At 40.9% G+C, this 10,584-nt stretch overlaps 1 long non-coding RNA gene across 1 annotated transcript in view; it reads left to right on the forward strand.

The window, feature by feature from the left end:
• Positions 1 to 1,240: 1,240 nt before the first annotated feature.
• The window catches only part of LOC141545633 (uncharacterized), a 37,415-nt gene continuing 28,071 nt past the window's right edge, over positions 1,241 to 10,584 (forward strand). Inside the window, exon 1 of the long non-coding RNA XR_012483094.1 lies at positions 1,241 to 1,339. This is a non-coding gene — a long non-coding RNA (uncharacterized LOC141545633). The remainder of the gene's footprint in view (positions 1,340 to 10,584) is intronic.

A 10,584-nucleotide genomic window follows, 5' to 3' on the forward strand; every position in this document is an offset into this window, starting at 1 on the left:
TTTTAGGTGTACTTTTAAGGTGTAAGGTGTAAGTCATAAGTTTTTCTAGAAAAATTTAAGATTATGAGGAAACATCTGTGCTGTACGGTAGAGTAAAATGTGTTCTTTTTCATATCATCTTTATTGGTAGAATTATGTAACACATATTCTAAATCTACATTTCAAGCTTCTGAATTACAAAAACAATAGGTTATGAAAAGTTATTACACGAAATGAAACTGCAGAAAACTTTAAAATTAAATCTCAAAAAACACAACATATCTGATGGTCAAGAGGAGATAAATCACAACTTTGCATACACATTATTAAAACATTAAAGAAAATAAGATGACTCAATACTGCACCATGTATATATTCTTATACAATTGATATATATGATAAATGAAACATATATGGAACCTCTTATAGGACAGACCGCCAATGAAATAGTATTGTAAACAACTTTACTAATAAAGTTTAAAGTAAACTCCCAATGGAATTGTGGGGTGAACAGTTTTTCAGTTCTGTCCCAACTCTCCATGACTCCATTTGGGATTTTCTTGGCAGAGATATTGGGGTGGTTTGCCATTTCCTTCTCCCATTCATTTTTTGTACTATCTTTTAAGCTTGTTCATAAGCATAGTATAAATACAAAAGCTATGTACCTCACTGATCTCCTTTACACTTTGTGTGTCTTTTTCCATTTGGATTATTCATGTGATCTGTGTACATGGTGTGCTTTGACATATTTTTGGAAAGACATTGTCTAAGAAGATTGGATCACAGAAGTTGCTTGATTATTTTTTTCCTTTAGAGTTCCATGCTCAGAGATCCCCAAAGGACTGTAATTTTTGACCAAAGTTATCTTAATTTGATATTTATGTAGTTTTAAAGGTACACAGACATTGATATTTAGAGGAACTAGGAAGTTCTCTTTCTCAGTATGAAAAATAAGGTCATGAGATCTAAAAAGAGGCAAGTAAGACACTTTTAAGTCCAAAAAGGAGTTGAAGCTCATCTCAGGAGGACTAGCACTCCTAGAATGTTAAAGGGGAGAGGAACTGGCTGTGTTTGTTGGTTGACATGTGTAGTCCTTGCTCCTAGGGAGCCGAGGCTGGTGGATCCTTGGAGCCCTGAAGTTCTAAGGTGTTACAAAGCTCATGAGCCCATCAGGTGTCTCCATTAAGCCTGGCTTCAATAGGATGAGCCTGCAGAAGTGGAAAACCACCATGCCTAAGGAGAGACACCAGGCTCAGGTGAAGAGTGAGTGGCTGTTACACTTCCAATCTGAGTGAAATAGGAAAACTCACTGGTATGGAGGAAGACAGGATAGAAAAAAAAGAAAGGAACTTCAGAGATGGTATAGTACTTGCCTTTTTTTTTTCACTTACTATTTTGATCAGGACATATCCTTTATTATAGATGAATAGGAATTCAAACATCTCCATTTTAGTTAACAGATAGCCAAAGCTGGAGTGATTAAACTTTGACATATCATTACTTTTAAAAGTTTATTCATTTTTAATGCACATTGTTTTATGACTTATGTTGAGAGAAAGAATGAAGAAAAAAAGCCAAAAGCGAGAGACAGAGACAGAAGGAAGGAATGGGCTTTTCAGATGATCCAGTCTGCTTCTAAAAGAAAGAAAAAAGAAGACATGGAAGGAAGGAAGGAAAGGAAAGGAAAGGAAAGGAAATGAAGGGAGGGAGGAAGGGGCTTCCTAGATCTTGTCCAGTCCTCTGATTTTATAAATGAAGAAACTGAGCACCAGAAATGAAAAAACTGCATGAGGTCCCATGGCATGTAGCAGAGCCAAAATCGGAATTCTGTTCTGTCTAGTGTCTTACTCCAACAATATGCTACATGAAATTGTGTTTCGTTTTTGTTTGTTTTGGGTATTTGGGGGACAATAGGCAGGGATTGACTTGCCCTCGGCTTCCTCAGCATGGCCCTGTCCTACTTTTCAGACACCTACTTGGTTTTCTCTTCTGTCATTCCTTTTTTCTCTCGCTAGAATTCTAGGAATCGAGATAAGATTTGAACTCATTTCCTCTTCACAGTACTGAATTTGTTTAGAGTATTCTTTGACACATAAATACTTATTCCCTTTCCTGATATGGGTTATTAGAGGAAAGAGAGAGATAGAGACAGAGGGGGGGAGATTGGGAAGAATCTGTGGAGAGTGAGTTAAGGAAGGTCCAAGGGAGGCGGATTTGGACAAAAACAACCTCCATCTTTCTATTTGCTTTCCGGGGACAAATTTGACTTCTCACTCTTTCCACTTGAAACCATTTCTGTTGCCAACACAACATCTAACATCCAAATATGCATCTAACACAGATGCCAATCTCTGAATCCAAAGCTATGATTCAGACATCAATGCAAAGATACAGAGGGTCACCCTCAACACAACTTTTATCTGATGACCTAAGGTGCCCAACTATCACATCCTTCCACACAAATTTTTGATTCCTATTCCCTAGTCTTTTCCCCAAAGACTAGAGTGTAAGTAGGGAAGAGGGAAGAGAGAAGGGCAGAAAGAATGGAGAAGCATCCATGTCTCTGGAGTGGATGAAAAGATGAGACATCTTGGCCAGGAAGAGTTTAAGAAAGGGGACATTACTTGGGTTGAGTTGGCCAGTTGGTTGGCTACATGCTGAACCAAAATCAACTCTAAAGCTACAAAAGCCACGCAGAAACTTTTGATCTGTGCTGATATCGCTTCTCATACCTCCAACCAGTTGGAAAGCGCTGCCGAGAACATCCAAGGAACATACAAAGAAGTAGAGAAATCCCAGGAGGAGGATCCCTTTTCCTAACTCTCTGAAGACAGCAATTATTTTCCCTGTGGTGTCTCTCTCTGCAAAAACAAAGAGGAAGAGAATAAGCTTTTATTCACCACCTACTCTGTGCCAGCCCCTGTGCTAAAAGCTATACAAATTGCTTTAGTTATTGTGTCCATATATGTAAAGCTTGCTCTTGTGCAGGTGCACACACACACACACAAGCACACACACAAAGGATCTGGCATTTTCTGGAATCTTGTCCCACCTCTTTCTAGCCAGGAGAAGGCAGGCTGCGGTTTTGCTTTTGTAAATGTTCCAATGATTCTAGCCAGGTCTAGGAGGTTCAGCCCTTAGCTGCTGTTAATCCAGCCCCAGCTCTTCTCTGAGGCCAACAATGCCTCATCTTCCTGAGTTCAAATTGGATCTCAGAGGCTTACTAGTTGTATGACCTTGGGCAAGTCACTTCTTCCTTACCTCATTTCCTTATCTATACACATGGTCACTACAGAAAATGGCAAAGCATTCTAGGCTTTGTCAGGAAAATTGCAGAGAGAACTGAACAATAACAGAAGGGGAGCTGGCGTTACCTGACCACTCGATCCCTGAGTCCCTAAAGTCAGGAACATCCTGTAGGTCTTGCTCCTCCACTGGCTCTTCCATCACTGGCTCTTCCATCAATGCAATTTCACAAAAAGATGACAGAACTTCTATCTTACTTATAGGAAAATGGGCATTATCTGCCAAAGAAAGGAAAAAACCATCAGGAATAAGGTCTATTACTAAAGAGGGGAAAGGGACCTGTATGTGCCAAAATGTTTGTGGCAGCCCTTTTCATAGTGGCTAGAAACTGGAAAATGAATGGATGTTCATCAGTTGGAGAATGGTTGGGGAAATTATGGTATATGAAGTTATGGAATATTATTGTTTTGTAAGAAATGAACACCAGGAGGAATACAGAGAGGCTTGGAGAGACTTATATCAACTGATGTTGAGTGAAAAGAGCAGAACTAGGGGATCATTATACACTTCAACAACGATACTGTATGAGGAGGTATTCTGATGGAAGTGGATATCTTCAACATAAAGAAGAGCTAATCCAATTCCAATTGATCAATGATGGACAGAACCAGCTACACCCAGAAAAGGAACACTAGGAAATGAATATAAACTGTTAGCATTTTTTTTTGTTTTTCTTCCCAGATTATTTTTACCTTCTGAATACAATTCTTCCTTTGCAACAACAACAAAATTCGCTTCTGCACATATATATTGTACTTGGGATATACTATAAGATATTTCATATGTATGGGAATGTCTGGCATCTAGGGGAGGGGGTAAAGGGAAGGAGGGGGAAAACTCGGAACAGAAGGCAGTACAAGGGATAATGTTGTAAAAAATTACTTATGCATATCTACTGTCAAAAAAGCTATAATTATAAAATTGATTTAAAAATTAAAAAAAAATAAAGATGATAAAAAAATTTTAATCTACCCTACATCACAGGTGTTTCTCATATTCTTGAAAATTATTTTCTAGAAAAACTTGTACCTCACACCTTACAAGTACACCAAAAAAAGGAGTAATTAAATGTCATCATAACTAGAGAAAAAACCATGCACACTGAATGTGGATTGAATTGATCTGATTTTTATTGCACAATGTTACAAATATGGAAATATATTTGGAATTATTATACATGTAAACAAAAAAGAAAGAAATGAAGTAAAAAGGAGTTGACTGAGGACTTCTCCTATGTGGCACATTCTACTAAGCAAAAACAATGAATGGTAGTGATTGTTGAAAAAAAAATTTTAATAAAATTATTATAAACTTGACAAAATTTACAATACATACAGATGTTCTTGCTCATATTGACTATGTATTTCCAAAGGTGAGCAATATAAAATCAGGCTCATACACGTTATTTACTATCCAATAGAAAAACTATACAATTCGCTGACTATACATCTGTTCAGGAAGAGTTACATACAGTGGAAGACCAGGATAAGGGTCCATATGTCCTCAAATAGGTGACATGGGATTTGGGGAATGCTTGTTCTTCCTCAGTCCAGGTGCCCTTTTCCTTCATACTCTGTGGAAATGGGAAATTTGGGGAGAGAACAGTTAGCTGGAATTAGGTGGGAGGGAATCAGAGGGAAGAAAGGTATGTACTAGGTAAAATGAATGGAAAGAGTGGTCTCTTTTATAAAGAGGCAAACTGAGGCAAGCTGCCAGAATAAATCAGGGGTTCCCCCATCCTTCCTGGTCTTCTTAGCTTTGCTCCTGTGTCTGGATGCCTGGCTTGGAATTCCATAGTTACTGCAGTTTCCTCATGGCCCTCTTGGCCCCTGAGGGGGATTTTACTTGTCTTTTCCTGATCTTCATCCACTTCTGGACATTTTCTGCTTCTTCTGCAGCATCTGGTCAGCCCGCAGCGGCAGCAGCTGCACATCAGGAGGGACACCAGGCCATCCCAGGGCTTAAGGGAGCGCATCCACAAGGGCAAGAAGTCCCAGGTTTGCAGCGTGTCAGGGAGAACTTGAGGGCAGAGGGCTTGGAGGATACAAATCACTAGGATCACCAGCAACAGAAATAGGAAAGGTGCCCCTACACCCACCAGCACAGTCTAGCCTGCCAGGGAAAGCCCAAGCACTGCCACTGGGGCTAGGAAAAAGCAGATGATCAGGTAGAAGATGGCGAACCAACGGTAGTGGCCGAGATATTCCCCTGGCCCCTGGCAAGACGGATCGGCAGGCGCATGAACGGGACTGGGTACCACAGAAGAACTCTAGACAAGTTGAAGAAGAAATGGCACAGGGCAATCTGAAATCAAACAGAATAAACAACATGAAGTCTCATGGAGACACACTGGGAGCCAATCAGGGAGAGGGAAGGGAAATAAGGAGGCAGGGAGTGAGGAGAAGGGATGGGAAAGATCATGGGCACCACTGTGGGCTCCTCAATTTAAGAGCAGGAAAGCAGCAGTCAGCTGGGCCAGTCTGTTTAGTTTTGTAAGAATACAGCTGGCTGGTAGGGGTGTGTGACCCAGACAGTATTGGACCCAAAGCCAGGGAGACTTGGGGTGAAAGCTTATCTTAGCTTCACTTTGCTCTTGTGAAATCAGCAATAGAGCCTTCATTCCCTGGGTTTGGTGAATGGATCTGTGATTACTTTCAGGAGGTCAGGGGCACTTTCCCCGCTCTTGATATTAAAGATTTTCACGATGGCATCGGTGAGATAGTAGAGGTAGCCTGTGATCATCTCCATGGGCAGCAGCACCACCACTGACAACCAGTTAAAGAAATTGTGGACAGTGGCTCCAGCAAAAGCCCTAAAGCAGGGAGAAAACGCAAAAAAGAAATACAAAAGCTTGCTTTTTTGTTTGTTTGTTTGTTTGTTTTTTTTAGTAAAAATTCATAGCAAAATTTCAGTAGAATGTAAGCTCATTGAATGAAGGCCTTTTCATTTATTTATTTATTTTTTACTTTCATTTCATTTTACTTTCATTTGCTTTCATTTTTCATTTTACTTTCATTTACCCACTGTCTAATAGAGAACTTCTCACATAGCTGATTCTTACTAACTCTTTGCTGAATAAATTAAAGATAACGTGTATAAAACTATGAGAACATTTTCATTTCTTTCTTGGGGCCAGTGCTAAATGGAAAGAGATTTAATTCTTTCTTTATTCATTCAACTAATATTTGCCAAGCACCTACCAAGTGCTAACCTACTGTGAGTCCTGCAAGTAACTGAGGCATCAGAGAAAGTAGGGTTACATCACTATTAGAATCATAGAATTTCAGAGCTGAAAGAAACATTATAAGTCATCTAGTCCCTGTAAGAATCCCCTTTTTAAAAATATGAACCTTGCCCAAAGGGCTATAAAATCATGTATATCCTTTAACCTAGCAATACCACTAGTAGCCATGAATCCTGAATGAAATATTTTAAGAAACCAAAGGAACCTATAGGTCCTACAAAAATATTTTCACCAGCTTGTAAAGGGCAGCAACTTTGGAGAAATATACTTAAGGCTCAGTAGGATTGATTTAATCCTACAACAAAGTGTCATCTTGTAGAACTATACTAAGTACATGTAAACTAGGTACCCATTGGCTTCTTAATTCCACTGAGTTAACACCTCTTTTTGTAGTATATTTTGGGCTCTCATTTTGGGGGTTCTCACCTCCCTGAGAAGTCGGGAGGCCCTGCCTGTCTATGTTCAAAAACATAAGAATGGGGGTGATGTAGAGAGCCATAACTTTAGAGAAGTATATTTAAAATAAGGTGTTAACTCAGTGGAATTGTTAAGATAAAGATATTTACTTTACCTGCACTTAGTATAGTTCTACAAGTTGACACTTTGCTGTAGGATTAAATCAGTCCTACTGAGCCTTAAGTATATGACTCCAAAGTTCCTTCCCTTTACAGCAGCTCTCTTCTCAGAACAAAAAACTGGAAACTGAGGGGATGCCCATCAATTGAGGAATGGATGAATAAATTATGTCATGTGATTCTGATAGAATATTATTGGTCTATGAAAATGATGAGCAGGATGTTTTCAGAAAAACCTGGAAAGTCGTCCACAAATTCAAGCAAAGTGAAATGCACTGAAGTGATAGCAAACTTCTAGCATGATCAGATGGGAATGACTTTGGGGTATTGTAACAATCAAATGAGATGTTTGTAAAGCGTTCAACCCAGTGTCTAGAACATAGTAAATGCTGTATACCTGTGAGCTATAACTCTTCTCTAAAGTCACAGAGAAAGTTAGGATCAAGTGATCTAACTTTAGATCCAGTGTTCATTCTACCATTCCACAGGGAGCCCCAAAGTTCCTATTTCTTGCCCTCTTTTTGCCCACTTTTACTATGCCTAGAATATTGTTGTTTGTACAGTCATGCCCAGCTCTTTATAGCTTCATCTGGGGTTTTCTTGGTAAAGATCCTAGAGTGTTTTGCATCTCCTCTTCCAGCTCATTTTATAGTTAAGGAACTGAGGCAATCAGGATCCCAAACTATTATGTGTCTTGAGGTTAGATTTGAAAGTCTTCCTCATTCCAAGTGTACCATCATATGCAGTGCAGCACCTAGATTTTCCTAATAATGGTATTTGTACTTTGTTAGAAATTCACCCCTGGGTGAGGTAGTGATGGAGGTAGTGGACAGAGAGAGACAGAAAAATACAGACAGAGCGACACACACACAGAGAAAGACAGGGAAAGAGAGAGCTCAGGGAAAGTATCAAGTAAAAGGTAATTTTTGAGCTCACCTTTGAAGGACTTTAGTGATTATGTACAAGAATAGAAAATAGCACATCTATAGTCCTTAGTTAACTTAGTTAACACAGAGTGCTGAAAGAATGATAACTGATGGGTAAATGGGGAAAAATGGTTTCCCATCTGAAAAGGATGATGTTTAAAGGAAAGTTGTTGGTTGATTAATTGGGTGACACTTCACCTCACATACTCATCCTTCCTCCCCCTCAAATTCTCTCTGAAATTGTTATTAAAATGTTAAGACAAGTACTAGATAAATACCAGAAGTCGAGAGTTCCAATAGAACAATAATGGGACTCAATGAAATTCTCTCCTCAATCTCAAAGTATGATCTACAATTTGCTGGATAGATTCTTTCCACTGTGCATTTGAATGTTGGAGGTCACATTTCCTAGTCTGGAGGAATAATGTGGAAGGGCAGTAGGTGCAGATCAGGCCCAGTGAGGGCTTTCTGGTTTATCACAGGGGATTCCCTCCAGAATTGGAAGATGATAGATTGGTCCTGCAACTCCTTGAGGAGAAGGGAAGCCTCTACTGACCAGGACAGTTTGGTCATTTCTGACTTGTGGCTTGACGTGAAAGAGGAATCGGCCTGGAAGTCACAGCTAGTGCCAGCAGTCCCGGCAGCAGCTCTGAGCTGCAAAGCTGTTGGGTAGGGAGTAAGTACATATAATAGAAGTCCCATGGAGGCTAGGAAGATACTTCCGTTGCAACTCCAGATTCCCTCTCCAGTCCCCTTCTCCCCCATAGTAGTTTATTTTTTCCAAATCATGCAAACATAATTTTCAACATTTAATTTTATAAGATTTTGAACTACACTTTTTCTCCCTTCCCCTATCCAAGATGACAAGCAATGTGATATAGTTTTCCATCTAGGTGCAGCATTTCTTTTCCGAGTCTGTTTTTCTTTGGGTTGTTTGGAAGGCTGTTTTGGGACTAGACCTGTGAACTCATCAATAAAGGGAATGGAGGATGAAGGACTTGCCCATCAAGGCTAGTTGACACCTCTTCAACTTGGATAGTTAGACAATGGTGTGGGCCACTAGGAAGTTCAGTGATGTGCCTTGAGTGAAAAAGATACTAAAGTGAAGGGTGAACCAAGTGATCAGCCCAAAGTCTTGAAATTCTTGATTGAACCCCAATAAAGACCAATGGATGCTCATTAGACATCAACCTTTTAATGCACTGGACCCCCTGCTCTGCTTCTCCCTAGTTTGCATTTCTTTCTGCAAAATGAATGAGAACCTGAGGAAAACGTTCACTTGTAAATGCGCTGATGGTGGGTGGGAGGTTCTAGGAAGTGAGAACTTGTGTTTGAGGAGGTAAACGGTGTCGGCCCCAAACAGGGCCCCAATCAGCCAGGCTTCCCACCCACTCCTTCTCAGTAGTGCTATAAAAAGCGGTCCTCCAGGTGGATGAAGCCAGAGCAGAAGACGAAGCTCCTTTGGCGTCGCCTTCCCTTCTTCTGAAGGAACGTTCCTGGGCCTCCGGGGAGACTGGCACCGAGGTCTCCACAACTCTCAGGGGGCCAAATCGGACTCCTGGCTCCTCTGGTCGGCTAAGGATTGGAAAGAGAAGGGACCCTGCTCCCGTCCCAGCACACGTCGTGGCCGCTTTAAGCACCTTGGACAGAGATCCCCCTCAAACCACCGGTAAGATTCGGGCGAGTTTGGCGCTCCTTCCGCTGCCCCTAGGCAGCCTGGGCCGTCCCTCCCGGCGTTCGACTGGGAGAAAGGAAAGCACTGCTTCCTCCTTGAGACCTGCGGTGCGGGATAAAGCTTTTCCTTTCTCTAACAGTCATCCAAAGTTTCTCTCTACTTTTTTCTTCTCCATAAAGCTCTATTTCTTTCAGTCCGAGGAGGTACGGGGTATCCTCTGGTATTTCTGGGGAGCACAAAGGGAGGTTTAAAAATTTTAGCCCAGTCGTTTTCTGTCTGATGTGAGCTTTCTTTCATCCATCTGTGGGTTTTATGGTACAACTACTGCAGGGTCGTGTTCGGTTTCCTTTTCCAGCTCAATTTACCGACAAGGAAACTGAGGCAAACAGCATTAAGTGACTTGCCCAAGGTCACAAAGCTGGTGGTTGGAACTACATTTGAATTCAGGAAGTTGCCTTCCTGACTCCAGGCCTAGCATTCAATCCACTGTGGCACCTCCCTACCTCCTTTTTTAATCACCAGATTTCTTTTTTTTCCCCTGAGGCAATTGGGGTTTTCACTAATCAGTTTTCACTAATCACTAAATTTCAGCTTTTGATTCTTTAGGTCTTGAGATTAAAGAAGCACAGGCTATTTATTAGACATCCACATATTTCTCTCTGCTGTCTATTGAGTGGGCATCGTGTGCCCACAGCCCAGATCCCCAGGGATTTCACAAGGTTATCTTGAGGGGAGATCAGTGCTTGTGGGGAAGGGATGGTTGGCTATTTGCTCTCCCTGGAAGGAGGGTTTTTTTTTCTGAATGGAAGAATGGCAGCTAGGAGACTCAGTGGATCCGAGCACCAGCCCTGAAATCAAGACTATCTGAGTTCAAATATG

Source organism: Sminthopsis crassicaudata, chromosome 6 (assembly GCF_048593235.1).
Source record: "Sminthopsis crassicaudata isolate SCR6 chromosome 6, ASM4859323v1, whole genome shotgun sequence".
NCBI lineage: Eukaryota > Metazoa > Chordata > Mammalia > Dasyuromorphia > Dasyuridae > Sminthopsis > Sminthopsis crassicaudata.